The 10640-nt window shown below is 30.3% G+C and overlaps 1 long non-coding RNA gene across 2 annotated transcripts; it reads right to left on the bottom strand.

The window, feature by feature from the left end:
* Positions 1–227: 227 nt before the first annotated feature.
* On the bottom strand, positions 228–10634 carry LOC143239954 (uncharacterized). 2 transcript variants are annotated; one of them, XR_013021474.1, is made up of 2 exons: positions 9924–10634; positions 228–4392 (listed from the first exon to the last, which is right to left on the bottom strand). It is a non-coding gene; the product is annotated as an uncharacterized LOC143239954 (long non-coding RNA). The 2 variants fall into 2 exon arrangements; XR_013021475.1 differs by lacking the exon at positions 9924–10634 and adding an exon at positions 5179–7702.
* Between the last annotated feature and the right edge of the window lie 6 nt (positions 10635–10640).

Raw genomic sequence — 10640 nt, 5'->3', positions numbered from 1 at the left:
AAATATTCAAATATCCTGTATCATGTTAAAAATTCAATAAATTGTCTTTTTCCTTCACAATCACTGTATTTAATAACACATTAAGACATATGATTGTATGAACAAAAGAATGAGGAACACTAAAAAATTTATCAGACAAGGATACATTGATACAGCTGTACCAAACTATCCTTAAAACATCTCAAACTGAATGTTATGAAATAAAATATAATGCCACAATAATAATGTATGTTGAATAAAGTTGTGATTTTTACTTCCATAAAAATAATTTTACATCATTACAGCAGAAGTATCAAATGAGAGGAACATCTTGATAGTGTGTCATAAAAATTTTCTTCTTATTTTAGTTGTTAAAAACAAACAGTAACAAAGGCTGTAGATTATATTCATCACATTTTTATGACCTACAAATGAAATGATGTCTGACAAAAGTACTTGAGGGAGAAGTATACTGGATAAAACAATATAGTTTCATATAATATAGTACTGGTTAATACAAACAAATTACTGTTTAAAACATTAAAAATAAACACCAGCTAACAAAACAACACTAAGTATACAATTAACTTTTAATGTATTCTATCCATTCATCCATCAATATTTTCTGAAACTAAAACAAATAATAAATATACTGTGTACATAAACATATAAATATAGCTCTATATACAACAAGCAAAAAAATGGTATTATTAAATAGGATCAATTTACCAAAAATTTACAAACTGATTTTATGAAAATTGTTTGGTTTGCACACAAAAGGCACTTGAAAACTATCTCCCAAAAACTCAGCGACAAATGTATGGACAGATAGTTACAATAAACTATTTTGTGGAAAAAAAAAAGTACCCACAAAAAAAAAAAAATGTACAACGTACTATGCAGATATATATCTTTCTTAGTTACTAAACAAAAAAACATTCCACAATACTTGATTTCTTCAAACTGAAAAAAATCAACATCTAACACAACCAGAAAAATAAGTATGTTATACAGTTTCTTTCCAGCAATTATAAGTTTATAATGATTAATAAAATATTTTCCAAACACACACACAAAAAAAAACAGTTCTGACTTGTTTTATTTGAAATCTACTTGTAAATATTATATTTTAAAGTTAGTTTCTCTGATAATTTTTTATTATTTACACAAAAGCAAAAACATGACAATATTATCAAATTTTATACCCTTTTAACTAGTGTTAAAATCCCGATTCAGTTAAATGGTTTTACCTGTTTCCAGAAGTGTAAAACTAAGCATAAAGAAACACTTCATAGTTCAAAAGTCAAAGCAATATACACATATTTACACTAATTATTCATGTCCACAGTAACATACTATTCTGAAAAAAAATTGCCTATGGTCAAAACAAAGTAATACAAAAGGCTAGGACAAAAAACAACTAAATGTTGAACATTCAAGAGTAAGCAGTTTGAATAATGATGTGACCATTGAAGTCCAACCTGACAAAATGGATTGTAAACAACTAAGAGTTTTTGTGAAAACATTTAAGAAACACAGAGGCTGATACCTTACAGAAGTTTCCACCCTTCATGATGGTTATTAGCTTACAAATATTTTGAACCCTTAAGACAACTGATGGTCACAGAAAATTTTAACCCTTATCACTAATCTTTGTAACTGTTGAAGGCCTGTGCAAGGGAACTTGTATTATCATTAACAAATTGTTTTATATTAGTTAAAAGGCCACTCTGACTTTTTTTCACAAAACATGAAAGTTTTTTACTCACTATCTAAACATGGCTATCTTTTGTTAGAATTTTATATTGCTCTGTACCTTTTTCATTTGTCTGAATCTTTTGAGTATCTAATATAATACACAATAGGTATTCCATGAATTAAAAAACAACAACAACATGATGTAGTACTATATTTGTACTAACATAAAATAATATCACGAGTACTAAGTCTTCTGTTTACAATCAGTAACAGGAGTAATGTTTCAAAAATTCTTCATTAACAAATGTTTACTGGTAGTTCTAGTGCTTTAAACATGTACAAGTTTGGGACCTTCAAAACTGGTATTTCTATTTCATGTAACAAACAAATTAAACAAACAGAAGCAGAAACAGTATAGTGCTAGAGAGAAAAAAAAGAACCCTTAATGTTTAATTACATCTCTCCCATGAGCAGTCAAATTTATAAATGAAAAAGCATGAATGATATAAAAAAAGCAACACTTAATGACTGTAATTATGAAAAAAAATAGATCTTAACATATTTTTCATAAAGTATGTATTATTCACACAAACAAAGTAAGTGATATTATCTTATCATTAACTGCAATGGACTATTCCACTAAAACCTCTTTGCAAAGGAAAAGTATTTAACTACACCATCTACCAGAGAGAGGGGTTTATTTAACGTAAAGTACAAAAACTGTTGAAAAGTATACCCCATAAAAACCTGATGATGTGTCATTCATTATGAGCCTAAAATGTACAGTACAACATAGCTAATAATTATTTTATCTAATTAGTCAATTACAATTCAACCAGTAGCATACTTATATGACAAGTAAAAGGCACAATTTTAAATGTTTCATAAAAGTTAAGCACAACTAACTTCTTTCAGTGTCAAATTATTAGAGAAACATGTCAAACATTATTCCCATTTTTAAGATTCTTTAAAAGTCCTTTTCACATTTGTAGACTATCCTACCAAACATTTCTTACAAGCATGAGATGTGTGAGATTTATTTCTAAATAAACTGAACTCTGGCTTTCAGATACACAGCACGTAAAGGTGTTTAATATTAAGTAAAAATCAGCTCTAAGTGTCTGATGTAAGTAGAGGATGAAAAGTCTGTTTATACAAATTATACCACTGTGTAATATTACTACAGACATATTTGTTTTGTATATGTTACAAACAAACTGAATTATTCTATAGTAGTAACATCATATGCTCTTCTGCATTAGTTTGGTAAACAACTTTGTCAAATTATTTAGCACCACAAAACAGTCACCTTATAGCAACATCAAGGTACAGCACAGTGACAATCATTTAGCCACTTTTTCATGGTTGTAGTACTGTTTGTTTGTTTTTAGCATCTCCCACTACAATACAGTATACCATATTAGCAGGGTAACAATCACAATTTGTTTTCATTATCATAGTACTGTATTTTTCTAGTGTCTGCCATTAGGTTGCAGCAGTTGTGGTATAGTAACAATCATTTAGCCATTTTTGGATTATTATAACACAATGTATTATTATGTTACAGCATACCAGTCAACTATACATTATGATGTTTCTTCCAGTAATAACTGGGACCACACTTGAAAAACTGTATTAAGTACCATTCTAAAAATCTCATAAAGGCCCTTGGTGTTTGTTTTGAAAACACATCTTTACAGATATTGTTTATACAGATGACTCTCTTAACACAACTATATCAGTGTGTTGAATCATAAAGACAATTTAGATCTATCATAGCTGCTATTTATTAGACCACAAGGTTTGTTTATATTCTAATATCTGTATGTAACTTTACAATTAGTTGTTAAGTTATATTCAGAAAACACAAGGAATTTAGTTGTGTCACGACAACAGTTTATTAGATGATTCAAGTTCATTTTCTACTATCTATATATTACCTTGAGACCAAACAGTTATGAGCTAGCTATTAAATCAAATGGAAAATTAGAAGAGAACTATTACACTGACCCGTGTTTAATGTCTTTTTTTATTATTTGTGTTATGATCACAATTTAATTATAATATCAAACTTCCCTCAGAATCACACTCTTTCCCCTATTCTATAACACAATAAATGGGCTAAACAAAAAGTGATTTAAAACTGAGAAATAAAGCAACACATGGGTCAAATAATTTTAACAATTTAGTGTTATAAACGTATTTGTCTCTCACAAAATTTTAAAACTATATAGCCAAAGAATCAAAAACTGGTCAATATATTTTGTTAGAAATAAGAAGTAGAAAGTGCACTTCTTGGCCTAATTTCCCTTTATGGCAGACATTAATATGGTAAGCTCTACTGCTAGAACTGTCCATTTTTTAACAAAACTATGGTAAAGAATTATAAGAATCTTTATATTTTATTAATGTTAACTGAAAGCCTGGTTCAGTCACTTCTCAGAATAATTGATATCAATGTTCTTGTCATTGAACAGTCACATGTTACTAATTCATTAAACACACAAAAAACTGAATGGATACTTTCCATCAAGCCAGTAATTATAGGAAACCAAAATATGTAACAAAGGGAAGAATTAAGTACAATTATACTAATCACTGTTTGATGTTAACTGTCTGAGCTGTTTTAGGGCAGTTTCTACCAACTTCTTCTTGTCTCGTTGATTCTTTTTTAATGCTGAAAATATATTTTTCTTCTTGTCTGCTTCTCTCACCCTTAAGGGAGTAAAGAACATTAATTCACACTAAAAGTTTGGATTGGTCAAATTAATATTTTAAAAATTAGTAAATTATATTATTAAAATTGTACAAATCCTTTTCATTCACAAGCCTGAACAAGACCTACCTAAAAAAAATAAGACCTGTTAAAAAAATGTTGCACTATTTGAAACTTGTATTTTTTAGCAATAATTTTATTTCTAAAACAACTTGAAAGATAGTTATACACTTTTCATAAATAAATAAACATTGCAATTGGTTCAAAAGCATGCATTATAAAATATAAAGTGTAAACACACCATTGTAAAGTAAAAAACAAAAAAAAAACTTTTTGTCTTTATAACAAAAATTCATCAATCAATCAATTCTTTTATAAGACTGCACACACAAAAATTTGCCCTAAACAATGTTTTAGGTAACACTGCATAACAAATCATTTGCTACTAGAGAAAACTCAAGTGATTCTTGGTAATTAAATAGTTTTGGTTTCAGATATGTAATCAGAATTTGTCCATCACCTCTAGATTTTAAGATACTATAGTATCTCACTACTTTATCAACAATATGTGTAATACCATGCAATCAGCTCAGTTCTATAGGTTTATACTGTGGAATTAAGTTTACATAGAAAGTTTAATGAACAAAAGGAATAAATTTTTGGTAACTTCAAACAGTAACTGTATTGTATTGGTGTAAAACTCCATATATATTGTTCATATGTGCTACTTGTTCTTGATAAAATTATTATGACTTGCACCAATTTTGCTTCATTCCCATGTTCACCTTTTCTGCCCAGGAACATTTGAGGAGTCCCTCAACTGAGCTTAAAATGGGCAGAGTGATACACCTCTCTCTCAACTGCTTTTCACTCACTCACTCAGTTGGTTACTTTGTCTGGCTCTGTGCACACTCAAAACAAAGTCCATCTTCCTCACATCATAGCTGTGATATAATCAAATAAAATCAAAATTTTGTTTTTTAAAATATTTTAAACTAGTTCTGTAAACATAATTCTTTTATACTTTTTAGAAAATTATTTGACGTACTGAGTGCTTTCACTTCAAGTAAAGTCCAAAAAACCACCTGAACAGTTTATGCTACATTTGTGTTGTACAGTTTCCAAATCTGGCTTCACACAGTGGCTAAATAAAAGAAGAGCAATTGTGTCATTGACAATTTCAATGATACAGTGTGAGCTCAAAGATCATCTAACTTACTGTTATTTTTGCATTAATATTTCTGGATATTCAGACAAAACTAAACAATAAACTAAATATTCAGAGATTGCATCTGTGATGACACCAGTAGCTCATTGGGATGATTTTCTTGTGTCACATCCAGCAGCAAAGTGGGAAATAGAAGTTATACTGCAAAAAAGACAATGAATCATCTTTACTTCCTTCATTTAGTAATTTTACCCCTGTGGCATCTCAGCATAAACTGCCTCATCTGATCACACAAGATGAGCTAAATGATCAGATTTGTGACTTGTTTTATACTGAAACAGCATGGGGAACTTTCATTTACGGCAATGGAATTTATCATAAAAGTCTTGCTTCTCACTACAGCATGCAAGATACTTTGTGTTTCTGTACAAATGTTGATGCACTAATTGAAGAATCAAGTACTGAATATACTCTCAAGAAAGAAAACATTTTACCAATACATCTAAAGTTAGTGTGAAAACTGTGCTTTTACATAATGGGAACACTAAGCCATTGGTTCCTGTTATTAATGCTGTGAACATAATAGAACATGCAGCTTATACATGAAGCAATCAAATATCCACTACTGCTAAGTCTATAAAGTGAGTATACCAAACACTGTAGCTTTTTTGTCTGTCTGGGATAGCCAATATCATAAAATTCATTTCAAAAAGAAGGAATGGCCAGTGAGAGAGAATTACATTGTAGGAAAACAGAAAGTTGAGTTCCAACTTTCAGTGAATCATCAAGATATGTTTCTTCCCTCATTCCATCTATCTTATAAGTTTCAAAAAGTTAGTGAAGTAAAAACGAATAGAACAAATCCAGATAATTTCCGCCCCATCAGTCTGTTAAGCTGCCTTGGCAAACTGATGGAGAGAATTATCTCCAACTGTCTCCTCCATTTTTGCGAATCAAACAACATCCTCCCAGAATCTCAAAATGCCTCCAGAAAAAATAGAGAAACAACAGATCACCTCACACGATTCACCGAATCAATCTACAAAGCTTACAACAACAATCAAGTAACCATCGGGGCATTCCTAGATGCCAAAAAAGCATTCGACAGCATTTGGCACAACGCCATCATATATAAAATAAATCCCACGATAGTCAAATGGATTTCAAATTTCTTAACCAATAGAACAGCACAAGTAAAAGTCAATAAAACCATATCCAAATCATTTAATATAACAGCAGGAGTGCCCCAAGGATCAGTCTTCTCTCTCCGCTTCTATACATAATTTTCGTCAGTGACATACCTTTTCCAAATCTAACATACACACACAATTCACAATACGCAGACGACATCGCTATCTGGAGCACCTCCAGAAACCCAGTAATGGCCATGTCTCGCGTACAAGAATCACTAAACAACGTCTCAACATGGAGCAACAAGTGGAGGGTCGTGTTAAATCCAACAAAAACACAAGCAATCACCTTCTATAGAAAACTAAAGAAGCAAAGAAAAAATCTAGAAAAATAAAACTATCACTTGGAAACACAACCATTAACATGAGCAAAAACATCACATTCCTTGGCGTCACTTTCGACACAAAACTAACATGGAAAAAACACATAAACAATATACACTCATCAATCAGAAAAAGGATTTCATATCTAAAGACTATAACTGGTAGACAATCAAAATGCACACCGAACACCATTATACAAATATACTAGGCTTACATCCGTCCACTAACAGAGTACGGATGTCAAGTAACATACAATATGTCAAACAACACACTCCAGAAAATCCAAGTGCAACAAAACAGAATATTAAAATCCGCATTCAGCCTACCATCATTTACGCCAACAAATTATCTACACCAAATTAGTAATTTACCAACTATAAGAGATAGAATAACAGAACTTTCTCTCAAATATTATCTAAAAGCAGAAAATAGAAACAAACTAACGGCATCACTACACAAATTATCAAGTGCACCAACAAAATACATATCACCTTACAACATATTTCAAGAATCACAATCCACTCAATAAAGAATCTAAATAAATAAAATCCATGTTATTAACATGAATTCCTTTTTTTCAGGTACAGGGCACACGACAGGCAAAACTTTCGCCTGTCGTGTGAAAGTGGGTTTCTCGGGCACTCCCGTTTCCCCCCACATCAAAATCTTTAGGCATTGGATTTCTAGATCCCAGCCCAGGCAACTCTTTTGCCAGACCCTTAATCGTGCCGTTTGATTTGATCTGGATTTGAATGAATTATATTCATGCTCACATCTGCCCAACTTCTTCCTTTCGGGACAGGTCCTGGCCTTTCTTTCCACTGCTGCCTTTGCCTCCACCCAAAACAACATTTAGAGAGACATCCTCCACCCAAAAAGTCAAGAATAATAACAATAATTAATTTATTAAATAAAATAATAATAAAAAAATAAAATAAAAAAAAACTACCACCTAATCTTAATAACAATCCACTAAAGGGGACTAAGAGAAACCACAACGTCCTGAACACCCGGTTGGAGAGAGAACTCTTCTGATTTCTCTCTCTCTGAACTGAACCCCTGCCACGTTAGTTTAGTTTAGTTTAAGTAAAAACTAAAGGGTGGCATCTTTGTTGGGCCACACATTTGGGAAGTGCTGATGAATGAATGGTGATTCTGAAACATTACTCAGTCAGAAAGAACTTACTGTGAGGAAATCACTCAAACTGGTTGTTAAAATTTTCTTAGGAATTTACAGAGATGAAAACTATGTTGTGACGATTGATGATATCCCTGAGAACTAGAGGAAAACTGGGTCCAAGATGTCACTAAAGTTACACTTCTCACACTTTTAATTAAGCTTCTTATCAAATATCTAGGTGCAGTGAGCAATAATCTTGGTGAGCACTTCCCTTAAGTTATGTCTGTAATAGAACAGTAACATCAAGAAAGACAGTGGTGTCCTGTGATGACAGAAGATTACTGTTGATTCTAAAAGCATGAAACTAACAACATACATAAAAGATGCAACAAGTCAGTCAGGTATTTTGTAAAAGAAAAAAAAAATAATACTATGATGAAAGTTTTAAGCATAGCTTAAGTGTATTTTCAGTATATAATTACATATTGTTTTTGAACATTCTTAAATGCAATTTTCAATAAATAAATAAAGTTATCAGAGAGTGTTATTTTCACAATATATAAGAATATTTAGAATAAACCTAACATAGCTCAAAAACTAGAGGTGATCAGTAATATTCAACAATTTTTAGAATCAGGATCAACAAACTACTCATGAACAGTTGTATTTTTATTGTAGTGGAGAAGCTTCTTTTGTGCACAGTGTAACTTCTAAACATATAATTACTGTGACTCAAACACTTATATGATTTACATATTTCTAAAATTACTTTGATTGAATGACTTAAGGATATTTCAACACACAAACAAAAAAACATGAATTTTATGTCATAAGTACAACTCAAAGCTCATAGTTAAAACCATTATATTATAATGATTATTATAATATTATAAAGAAGCTTACACATAGAACAACCTTAAATATAAATTTTCAAAATTACTTACAGATCAACCTATACAAAATATATACTTCATGATATTCCTACAAGTATCTATATTCTTAGTTATGCCAACTAACAAGACATGCTTTAACAGATATGAGGTGTTCTTTCATTACAAAAAGCCTAGACACCTAGTTATTATAAAAAAAAGGTTAAGGAAAACTATCGTATTTATATGCAAGAAAGTAGTAATTAATTGGGCAAATTTGTGGTAAGCACTGTTAAATATATGAATAAACAAACATTCTGAATTTAAGTGGTTTTCTATTAAATGAAACTAATTATGGCTAAATTAGCTAACACATTCATGATTATTAACTTTAAAATGTAAAATAGAATTTTAGTTATAAACATACCATAAATTTAAAATTTTATTTCTATCTACCTTAGAAAAATAATATATTGATAATATTTATCTACTTTGTATTCAATGTTTTATTACTCTCACATTACACGTGGAGATGAAAATTTGAGAATGTTTATTTAATTTGAAACATTGGAACCTATCATCTTGTGAATATGTGCAAATTGTATGCATGTATGATTAACTGACCACACAACAGACATTCAACTATTATTAAACTCTCGACAGTTAAAACTGATTCATTAATAATTATGGTATTAATACAGAGAATTCTCAAGTTATGTCTAATATATTACTGTGATAAAAAACATCTACAGAGAGAAACTTTTTGGTAATAAAATCTACAACTGTTTCCAACTTCTGATCAAAACAAAATACATATATAGTTCAAATAAAAATTAAACGAGTAATGAATATTACGTACATCTAACATACCACCATACTTATGATGATTGGAAGGTATTGATCCATCTGTCATGGTACCTCTATGCAAGCAAAATATTTGCTATAATCCCAAACACAAGATTCAGCTAGCTTAGAAGGTTTAGTTTTGTTCTGAACACATATCTTAAGATAACAATGCAAAATAATCCTCATAAACAAATATATATATATATCAAACAATTTAACCAATACTAAAAATAAACTAACATTAAAGAAAGAAAAACTAAAACATTACTTTATTCACAGTCTACAACTATTTATCATCTTACCATCATTCTTTCCAAATTTGTATTTACACCTGTCAAAGGCTAGTTGAGAAACTCAATAAGACTTAACTTTTAATTTAAAAAATGAAACTTGACATCTTGCAGGACTTGTATTCGAGTAAGACATCAATAGTATCAGGTTTCTTAAGGGCAACATATAACTAGGTAACTAAACATACAACTTTCATCAATAGTATCAGGTTTCTTAAGGGCAACACATAACTAGGTAACTAAACATACAGCTTTCATCAATAGTATCAGGTATCTTAAGGACAACATATAACTAGGTAACTAAACATACAACTTTCATCAATAGTATCAGGTATCTTAAGGGCAACATATAACTAGGTAACTAAACATACAATTTTCATCAATAGCATCAGGTTTCTTAAGGACAACATATAACTAGGTAACTAAACATACAACTTTCA

Source organism: Tachypleus tridentatus, chromosome 13 (genome assembly GCF_004210375.1).
Source record: "Tachypleus tridentatus isolate NWPU-2018 chromosome 13, ASM421037v1, whole genome shotgun sequence".
In the NCBI taxonomy this organism is placed as follows: Eukaryota; Metazoa; Arthropoda; class Merostomata; order Xiphosura; family Limulidae; genus Tachypleus; species Tachypleus tridentatus.
The sequence above is the reverse complement of the archived record's forward strand: the minus strand, read 5'-3'. Positions and strand labels throughout refer to the sequence as shown.